The following is an 11,147-nucleotide window of genomic DNA, read 5'->3' as shown; positions in this document are numbered from 1 at the left end:
GATCGATTAGCAGTTCACACACACTAAATCTGTGGAGAGGATGAAGAAAACTAGAGAGACAATTCTTTAGGAGAGAGAGAGAATTAATTTCATGGTAACACCCGTAGGTAACCTCCACGGCAGACAGACTATTTATATTAATGACTTGGATTATAAACAATTACACAGAGAATAAGAATAAAAGGTACATCAATTAATATATAATAGTACGTCACATATTAATCAGGCTCCACAATCTAACAATTCTCCCACTTGGAGACTGATTCTATCATCCAAGAATTACATTCTCAAAAAAATAAAAAATATTCCTTCATCATCAATATGTTCGCCACACCGCAACATTTGTAGACATAACTACAGAAAGCCAACTAAGGTTTTGCACAACCTTAGTTTACCGACATCAACACACTTAGTCAACATGTCTGCTGGATTCTTTGCACCTTCTATCTTTTCCAAACACATCACCTTCTTCCACTGCCCTGCGAGTGAAATGGTACTGTTTTCTAATGTGCTTTGTCTTCGAATGATAGACCGGCTTCTTCACCAAATGTATGGAACTCTGGCTATCTGTGTAAAGAATCTTCTTAAGCTGCTTCTTTCTCAGTTCTTCCAGATAATCTGCCAGTCATATCATCTTCTTTCCAGCTTCAGCTATTGCCACAAACTCAGCCTCAGTAGATGAAAGAGCAATGCACTTCTGAAGCCTAGACATCCAACTCACTGCTGTACCACCTATGGTGTAAATATATCCGAAAGTTCTCATGCTTGAGCCCACATCCCCACTAAGATCAGCATCAACAAAACCTCGCAGAATCACTTCACCATTGCCAAAACAAATTAAAGTACTGGATGTACCTTTCAGATATCTTAGAAGCCACTTCACAGCTTCCCAATGCTCTTTCCCAGGGTTTGCCTTGTACCTGCTAACAACTCCACTGCATGTGCTATGTCAGGTCTAGTGCAGACCATAGCATACATCAGACTCCCAACTGCAGAAGCGTACGGAACAAGTGCCATGTGTTCCCGCTCCTGAGCTGTGTTCGGTGACTGCTTCTTTGATAATTTTATGTGATTTACCAATGGAGTAGTCTTGGGTTTAGCATCATTAACTCTGAATATTTTCAACACCTTCTCGACGTACTGCTCTTGGGATAGATTCAAAGTGCCAGCAGATCTATCCCGAGAAATCCTCATCCCAAGAATCTGCTTCATTGCACCTAAATCTTTCATCTCAAACTCAGATGACAGGCTTGCCTTCAGAGAGTTTATCTCCTTCACACTGGATCCTGCAATCAACATATCATCCATATACAAGAGTAAAAATACATAAGAATCAGTGTAATTCTTGAAGTAGCAACATTGATCCTTTTCACTCTTGCGGAAGCCACTTTTGCTCGTAAAGGAGTCAAACTTTTTGTACCACTACCTAGGTGTTTGCTTTCGCCCATACAAGCTCCTGTTGAGCTTGCACACCATGTGTTCCTTGCCTGGAACTACAAAGCCCTCTGACTGCTGCATATAGATTTTCTTGTCCAAATCTCCATGTAAAAATGCAATCTTTACATCTATTTGCTCAAGATGCAAATTCTCCGATGCAACAACGCTCAATAAAATTCGGATATTAGTTAATTTCATAACAAGAGAAAATATTTCAGCATAATCAATATCTTTTCTTTGTGAATATCATTTTAACTACCAACCGAGCCTTGAACCTTCTTTTGCCATCTGGTTCTGCCTTGATTCTGAACACCCACTTGTTCAATAAGGCTCTCTTCCCTGCAGGTAACTTAGTCAACATTCATGTGTTTTTCTTCTCAAGTGAGCTCATCTCATCATCCATGGATTGCTCCCACTTGATTGAATCCTCCACCTGCAGCGCCTCAACAACAGAATCTGGTTCCCCTTCATTAGTCAGCAACAGATAATGTAATGATGGTGAATACCTATCTGGTGCTCTAATGGTCCTAGATGATCTCCTCTCAGCCTGCTCAGGTGTCACTTGTTCCACCTCTGGTTCCTCAACGACAGTCTCTGAAGTTTGTTGAGTATCTGCTGCAACATCTTTGGGTGTACTCTTCGGCAACTTAAGCTCAACTCCCGCTTGCTTTGTAGTTTCTTGAACCTTTTGCTCTCTGTCCTTGTACAAGATATTTTCATCAAATGTCACATCACAATATCTTTGGATTTTCTTATTCCTGTCATTCCAAAACCCATACCCAAACATGTCAGAACCATAACCTATAAAGTAGCACTTTATAGCTTTAGCATCAAGCTTATCTATCTTCTCTGGATCAATATGAACATAAGCAGTGCAACCAAAGGTTCTCAAGTGAGAATACTTGAGCTCTTTTCCTGTCCATTCTTCTTCAAAAATCTTGAACCCCAGAGGAACTGATGGTCCCCTGTTGATCAAGTATGCAGCTGTGCTCACAGCATCTGCCCAAGATGTCTTAGGCAGCCCACAGTGTATCTTCATGCTCCTTGCATGCTCATTTAATGTTCTGTTCATCCTTTCAGCAACTCTATTCTGCCTTGCCTTCCCGGGAACTGTCCTCATCAATCTGATTCCCCTAGCTGCACAAAATTATTTGAATTCTGACTTGTCATATTCTCCTCCATTATCATACCTTAGGCATTTGATTTTTAAGCCAGTCTGATTTTCAACTTAAGCTTTCCACCTCTTGAAAGTGTCAAACACATCTGACTTATGTTTCAAGAAGTAAACCCATACCTTCCTGCTGAAATCATCAATGAAGATGACATAGAATCTGGATCCACCAAGTGATGAAATAGGAGATGGTACCCAAACGTCTGTATGGCCAATTTCCATCCATACTTGCTTTGGCTCTCTTGCAATCTTTTTGAAGCTTACTCGCTTCTGTTTACCCATAACACAACTCTTACAAAGACCCATATCAACAGATTTTAGCCTCTCTAAATCTCCTTTTGAAGCCAGCATTTTCATTCCTTTGACACTCATGTGTCCAAGTCTGTTGTGCCAAAGACATGAATCGAAAGCACCCTCAGCAACAACAGACATGTTTATACTCCCTATAGTGGTGTAAAAAGTTCCATATTTTGTGCCACGTGCTACAACCATAGCACCCTTTACAATCTTTCATGAATCTTTCCCAAACTCTGCCGCATAACCTGTGCTATCAAACTGACCAACAGAGATCAGATTCTTCTTGAGACCAGGAATATATCTGACATCCTCCAATGTCCATTGGTTTCCTACTGGAGTTGTTATGTAGACATCCCCCTTTCCTTCAATCGCCAATGGCTTATTGTCAGCAAGATACACTTTTCCAAAATTTCCAGACTTGAAGTTTTGAAATAATTCCTTGCTAGGAGATAAATGAAAAGATGCACCAAAATCCAACATCCAAGATTCAACCGGGCTGTCCACACTAAGGATTAGAGCATCCCCAATGTCTTCTGCTGAATTAATAGAATCATTATCATCTCTAGATTTCCGATTCTTCTTCTTCTTGGGTTTCTTTCACTTTGTCCGAAAGTGTCCTTTCTCTCCACAATTCCAATATGTCATATTAGATTTTTGTGGAGATTTTCCATAATTTTTTGATTTTGATCTGTTAGGTGTATTTTGACCCCTCGATTGGTCTCTCCCCCTTTGATCAACACTGAGAGCACTACCAGATGATTCCCTAATTTCTCGTTTGCAAATGCTTTCGCTAAGAACAATATTTTGGATTTCATCAAACTTCAGTTTCTCAGATCCACGGGAACTGTTAGTTGAAGCAACAATACTATCCCAAGACTCGGGCAGATATGATATCAAAATCAGTGCTTTAATTTCATCTTCAAAATTAATATCCACATAACACAGTTGACTAACAATCATATTGAACTCATTTATATGATCAGCAATAGATCCATTCTCAGGCATCTGTAAATTGAACAATCTACGCATCAAATATACCTTGTTCATCGCAAATGGCTTTTCGTATATATTTAATAGTGCCTTCAATAGATCGAATGTGGTTTTCTCCTTGACGATGTTGAACACCACGTTTCTCGACGAAGTCAATCGGATCAGCCCTAGATCCTTTCGATCCTTGAGCTTCCAGTCCTCCTCCTTCATGGACTCCGGCTTCACCGTCAAGGGTTCGTGAAGATCTTTCTGGTACAGATAGTCTTCGATCTACATCTTCTAGAAATCAAAATCGGATCCATCAAACTTCTCGATTCCAAACTTCGATCCTTCCATCTTTAGTGATCGTGATGAATCTCCCAAGCTTTGATACCAGTTGTTAGGATCGATTAGCAGTTCACATATACTAAATCTGTGGAGAGGATGAAGAAAACTAGAGAGAGTTTTTTAGGAGAGAGAGAATTAATTTCGTGGTAACACCCGTAGGTAACCTCCACGGCAGACAGACTATTTATATTAATGACTTGGAGCATGTACAATTACACAGAGAATGAGAATAAAAGGTACATCAATTAATATATAATAGTACGTGACATATTAATCAGGCTCCACAATCCAACAATTCTCCCACTTGGAGACTGATTCTGTCATCCAAGAATTACATTCTCAAAAAAATAAAAAATATTCCTCCATCATCAATATGTTCGCCACACCGCAACATCTGTAGACACAACTACAGAAAGCCAACTAAGGTTTTGCACAACCTTAGTTTACCAACATCAACACATTTAGTCAACATGTCTGCTGGATTCTTTGCACCCTCTATCTTTTCCAAACACATCACCTTCTTCTACTGCCCTGCGAGTGAAATAGTACTGTCTTCTAATGTGGTTTGTCTTCGAATGGTAGACCGGGTTCTTCACCATCTGTATGACACTCTGGCTATCTGTGTAAAGAATTTTCTTAAGCTCTTTCTTGCCCAGTTCTTCTAGCTAATCTACCAGCCATATCATCTTCTTTCCAGCTTCAACTATTGCCACATACTCAGCTTCAGCTATTGCCCATGCTCTTATGAATCTTACTATGCTAGCTCCATCCCCAACAACGTGATGGTTCGTAAAACCAATAGATATGCCATGATTCGGAAAAAGTGTCACTTGAATGGCTAAGACCAGGGCTAATTGGACCTTCGGTGCATCCTTAGGTTCCGCCAACTGAGGAACAAAGTGATAAAAATTCTAAGCATTACGAGGATGGTCACCAATGAGATAATTAAAATCCATATCAGTCTCAGAAAAAGTAACTGACACCAAAACTTCTGTCACATAACGTAACTCAAGATATCCATTCGAATTTGTTGGACAAACAACGTTGCCAGCTAAGGGTATATAGTGTTTAAGAGCGAGGGAGAGTGAATCTTTAAGAGGAGGAATAATGTTTTGCATGAAATCGAGTTTGGTAATAGGATCTTGTAGAATACTACCCGCCTTATAGGATGGAAATTTAACCACACAAGATCAAAGTATGTAAGAGGGAGTATCAACTCATCTATACTGCCTAGAGGTGGCACAACTTGACATTGTTCAATCACCAAGGCCATTGCCTTATTTATTTGAGTAAGAGATTAATCTGTAATGGATGAGTTTTGGACTTTGGCTTATCAATATATATAGAGAGAATTTGCATTAGGATGAAAACGCAGGTTATATATAACAGTAGCCACGAGAAAATGATAAAATGATCTATTGCTTTCCCCTATTTTCAATAATAGAATCAAAATATAGTTTTTTAGGTATTACCCGAGCAGTTTTGGTTCTTTAAGTTTGTCAAAAGTGAGTATTTTTTTTCTTCGTCAAATATTTATTAAACTTTGATTTTAAATTACAGATTGATAAATATCTTAAGGATATAAAAAATGTTCGCTTTTCACAAATTTAAAAGACCAAAAATACTTTATTTTGACAAACTTAATAGGTCAAAATGTTCATATAATACTTAACTAACTACTTTAAACCAAGCTACACTATCAAAGATGAGGAATTATTTATCATTTTCTCCAATATTAATACCAATAAATTCACTAATATATAAGAGTATTCTAGATATATAAGTAACATTTTACCTATATATCTTGTACAATTATCTATACACACTACTCCAATTTTTTTCTTCTAGACAAAACATTAAACATATTCAATTGACCATCATTCAGTTTGATGATTTAAGGGGTGACTTCGTACGTGAACAGACATAAAGTCATGTTGGTTCTTGAAGTATGTACCATATCAAAAACAGGGAAATTAAATTTTGTATATGTACGGCTGTATGGGTTTATCTATTTGATTATATATTATGATGATCTCTAAAATGATTTTCTGCAGAAGTCATGTTACCTACAATTATTTAGTTGTTGACAGAAAACTCATGTCTGCCTGCAGGGCGGCTCAATCTATCTGGTTGCCTAAAGCCAAAATTCACTATGAGGTTCTAATTTTTTTTAATAAAAATCATGTATACATTTTTTGATGTGTATTTTTCTAACCTTTTAAATGCAAAATTGTTAATTGTTATTTTCAAAATAGAATAATAAGTAAAGTATGTCACATAAATTTAGACCCGTAAATAAAAAACTTGAAATTAAAGAGAACAGAAACTAACTAGAATAGTAGAACAAATTCTAAAATTTGATTTTGATATTATAATAAAATTTCACTACTTGTATTTATTTGTTACTCCATTTAATTGTTTTTTTTTCAAAAAAGTAACAAATAAGACCAACTTATTATAATTAATTTGGGGCCTAAAATATTTGGGGGCCTAAAGTGATCGCTTCGTTCGCTTGTCCCTTGAGTTGGCTCTGTCTGGTTGCTGACAAAAAATTCATGTCTGGTCTGCCGATTATATTGAGTGCTCTTAAAGAATTGGGTGTTGTTAAATGACTCGAAGAGAAATAACTCGAATGACTTGAATTTTGTAAAAGAACTTGTTTGTTCTTTGACTCCAAAACCGCCCATTTTTCCCTCCAAAAATGCAAAACCACCTTTGATTATTTTTTTTTTTATTATTCACAACAAACTTCTTCTATACTATTTTACTTTACTCGTAAATTTCTCTTCACTATTTCATTCTACTTTACTCTATTAGATTTCTCTTAACTGTTTCATTGTACTTTCTCATTAATTATTCAATCCTTTATCATATAATTGTGGTGTAATGGATCATAATGAAGAGAATAGCCAATTAAGAGCAACATTAAATGACGTTTTGGGGTTGGAGGAAAGTGATAGTTTGATTCATGATGAAGTTTCAAATGGTGGCTATGGTGATGGTCCAGATTGATATTTGGACAATGACAATGAAGACCTTCAAAACTTGGTCGATAAGGAGATGAATAAGTTTCATCAATCGGATCAATATGAATATTTAAGTGTTTCCGAAGGCGAGGAATATGATCATCAGGAGGATGATGTTGACGATGAGGAAGGCGCAATGCATGATGATAGTTACACCGCCGACTAATATACTGTAGGCAATGTTGTAGGTATGTCTTTTCGTAGTGTACAATCCATATTCGCAATTTACAAAGAACACAGTCGATTGACTGGTTTTGGCGTTGTTAAGAAAAGTGCAAAAAAAATGGGTGGTCAAATAAAGTATGTGACATTTGGGTGTGATAAGTGCTGAAAACCAAAAGCTAGGAATCAAAGAAAAGGTCGATTGCAAAGCTAGAGTTAACTTTCATGTGATGAATGATGGTTCGAGCATTGTGACAATGGTTATTTTAGAACACAATTATGAATTGGATCCTGCACTATCACGTTTTTTGCCCTACCACAGGGAATTGAACAGGACTTTGAAAAGAAGTTTTGTAGCGCATGACATAGCGGGTCTAAAGCATTCAAAGAGAATAAGACTCTTGGAATTAAAATTTGGAGGCCCCGAATGTATGACGTGCACTCTCAAGGACTGTCGAAACTATATTCTTTAGCAACAAAGGCTCCAAACACTTTCTAGCAATACTGCCTTATTGCACAAATTCTTTTTGGAAATGCAGGCCAAGGATGATTTTTTTTATTGTATAGACTCTGATATATTGGGAGATTTCAGAATACTGTGTGGGTGCACACACATTGCAAGGCTGCCTACCACGACTTCAATGATGTCATATGTTTTGATACAACCTACCTCGTGAATCAATGACACATGCCATTTGCTTTATTCATTGGTGTTAATCATCACAACCAACCCATACTTCTGGGATGTGCTTTGATCACAGGTGATGACATCTAAACATATGTGTTTGTATTCAAAACTTGGCTTGCGGTTGATACGGGTCAAAGAGGCATCTTAGCAGTCAAGGACATGAAGACTTGAGTGAAGACCCGAGCTTGTGGGGATGCCCATCCAAGGAACAAGCTTTGAAGTGTAGATAACAATTCCCAACACTCCAAATCCGTCCAAGAAGCCAAGTCCAAGGCTGCCCCTTTGTAAGGGCTCGTTAAGGGCCTTTTGGTCATTTTGTAATGTTGCCCTAGCTTATAAATAGAATATTTAGGTCATTTGGTCCATTAAAATTTGATGATATATTTTGTAAACTCTTTGAGTGTGTATTGCAAGGTGGAATCCTTGTGGCAAGTATGGAGATCACTTGTGTTGATAACAATCTTAGAAATGATGGTTGCTTGGGAATTCAATTCCCTTGAGGTCCCGTAAGAGTGTAGGTATTTATAATCTTAGGTTGTTTGTGTTTTGGTGTTTAATAAACACCTTAGTGCTTAGAACGTGTAGTGATTCAATAGCTCACTATCTATCCTTTTAGTTATTGTAATCTTGTGTCCATTTTGTTCTTATATTGTTGAAGTTGTATGGTTTTGTCATCTTGTTAACCTTATTGTTAGTTTGGTTGTTGGCTGTTTAGTTTCAATAACACCTTGATATCATCTCTTTCTTGTTCTTGTAATTCAAATCAGAGTGTGGTCATCAAAGGGTCCTCGGTTCTCTTAAACTAATGGACTATTTTGGTGTATGAATTATTGTGTTCTTAGGGTGTTTGGTATCATTTGGTATCAGATCAAGGCTGTTTGTGTTCTTACACTACCAAAATTGGGCTCTCTTAGTCGAAAATAAAAAAAAGAGTTGAAGTCGTTCTTGTTCTTGGTAGAAAGTGTTCTTTTGTTGTTGTTGTTGTGCTTGGCCGAGAATAGTGTTTAGATTTAGGTGTTTTTTTTTGTCTTAGTAGTTTCTTGGGTTATCATATTTTTCACTTACACTTATTGAGTCTAAGTCCAAGATTTGAGTTCTTGACAAGTTGTTGTTGAAGGTTGGGCAGCTAGAAAGTTATTGTTGTTCTTATTATTCTTGAAGTGGTTTACAACAAAAGGTGTTGTTTGATTTTTGAAAGAGAAAAGATAGATAAGACTTTGTGTTTGTCTTGGAAACACTTTCAAGACAATACCAAAGTGGAAAAAGTAGAAGAGGTGCTCAAAAAGTATAGTTACCAAAAGGGAGTAACAACACTTTTCAAGAATAGACAAAATAGGAAAGAGACAAGGCTACTCCAAAAGATGTTCTGCCAAAAGAGTGCAAGTTGGTGAAAATTTGATAGAAGACTTTTTGAGTCTTGAAAAGAGAGTCTAAAATCTTTCCCACCTACACCATAATCGAATTTTCTTCATACAAGGAGTGAGATTGAACAACTAAAGTCCTGAACTATTATTCTTCAACTTCAACAACAATAATCAAAGGCCAATCATTGTAGGCCACATCATCAATAAGACTCAAGTTCTTGGAACTCCTAGTTTCTTTCTTTGTCTCTATTAGTTTCATTTTATTGACTTCTATACTAGTTGGCAACTAGTAATAATCTACTAAGTTGTGAACTAGTTTTTGAGTACTTCTTTCATGTTAGCTTTACTTGTGGTGCCTTATTAGTTTATAATTCGTAGTTGTTCTTGGTTCAGGTACGTACAAAACTTCTTTGAGTCTTCAAAACAAAAATCTATTTTGACCCAAAGAGTAGACTCACTCCCAAGCTCTCACGAGTTGCGAGCCGGTTTACAATACTTGAAGGACTAAGTGTGAGTAGATCCAAGTGTGTGAGAGCGTGGTGAGGATTTTGTGAACTAATTAATTTTTTTTTCTTTTCTTTTGTAAGTTTGTTTTGCTTTAGGTACAATTGTAATGGAACCCACAATGTCAACCTCCTAAACCTTGGGCAATGACGCCATAAGTGCTATTTTGGCTAAACTTGAAGCCATGGCCCATCAATGGGAAGTGATAAATGAAATATTGGATCATATAGAAGTTCCAAGGGAGCAAGTGGACTGCCTGGGCCCACTTTAAGATGAAGGATGTAGCTCATGTGAGCTACATGGTAAAAATTCTCTCCCTTATACTTCTATGAACTTGGAATATCGTGATGTGGCTAGTAGTAGCCAAGTGGGTGTGGTTGGTAGAGTGCCTAAGGAGTTGCATGAGCCTTACTGCAATGATACTCTTGGTGTTGATCAAGTTGATCATGGGGTTGGATATCATTCTTTGAGCATATTGTATGATGAAGGCCTTATTGATAGCCTTGCTCAAGGAAGCCGAGAATGGGAATAATCGGGTGAAGGTGACCTTGAATTGCTTGGGAACCTTAGTTGTGATTGTTCTTATGATAATGTTTTTGTGTGTGATCCCTTTGATGCCCGTGGTGATTTATATCTAGGTGGGATACCTCTCTTGAAACAGAAATTAGTGCATGTCTAGAAATTCTATCTACTTCTTCCTTATGTGTTTCTATATTGGGCATACTCCTAGTGGAGATCTTGAAACTAGTAGTAAGTGCATATATGAGAACCCTATATTTGAAGTTGACTTGTGGAGCACCTTTCTCAAATCTCGTTTTGCTCATGTTAATTCCAGTGGAGATAAAGAGGGTATGCCTAAGTTTTGGGATGGAACCATAGAGACAAATGGGAATAGCTGAAACCTTTGTCCTTGGCTATTTCACCCATTTGACCCCAATAACCTTTTGAGATATAGAGATTGTTATACGTCCAACTTGATGCTTGGTCAAAACAACAAGCAAGGTGTGAATGAGGATGTTAGCATCCTTCCCTATAATGGAACGTTTTTCTTGTGGATTCACAATCCACTTGAGGAGCCAACATTATGCAAGGGAAAGAACTCCAACCAAGATGAAGGGTTTTTAAAGAAGGGGAGACATGAATGGCTCCAAGAGAGTTCACCATTGTTGTTTACATTCTTG

This window comes from Capsicum annuum, chromosome 10, assembly GCF_002878395.1.
Source record: "Capsicum annuum cultivar UCD-10X-F1 chromosome 10, UCD10Xv1.1, whole genome shotgun sequence".
Lineage (NCBI taxonomy): Eukaryota > Viridiplantae > Streptophyta > Magnoliopsida > Solanales > Solanaceae > Capsicum > Capsicum annuum.
Note: the sequence above shows the minus strand (reverse complement) of the source record.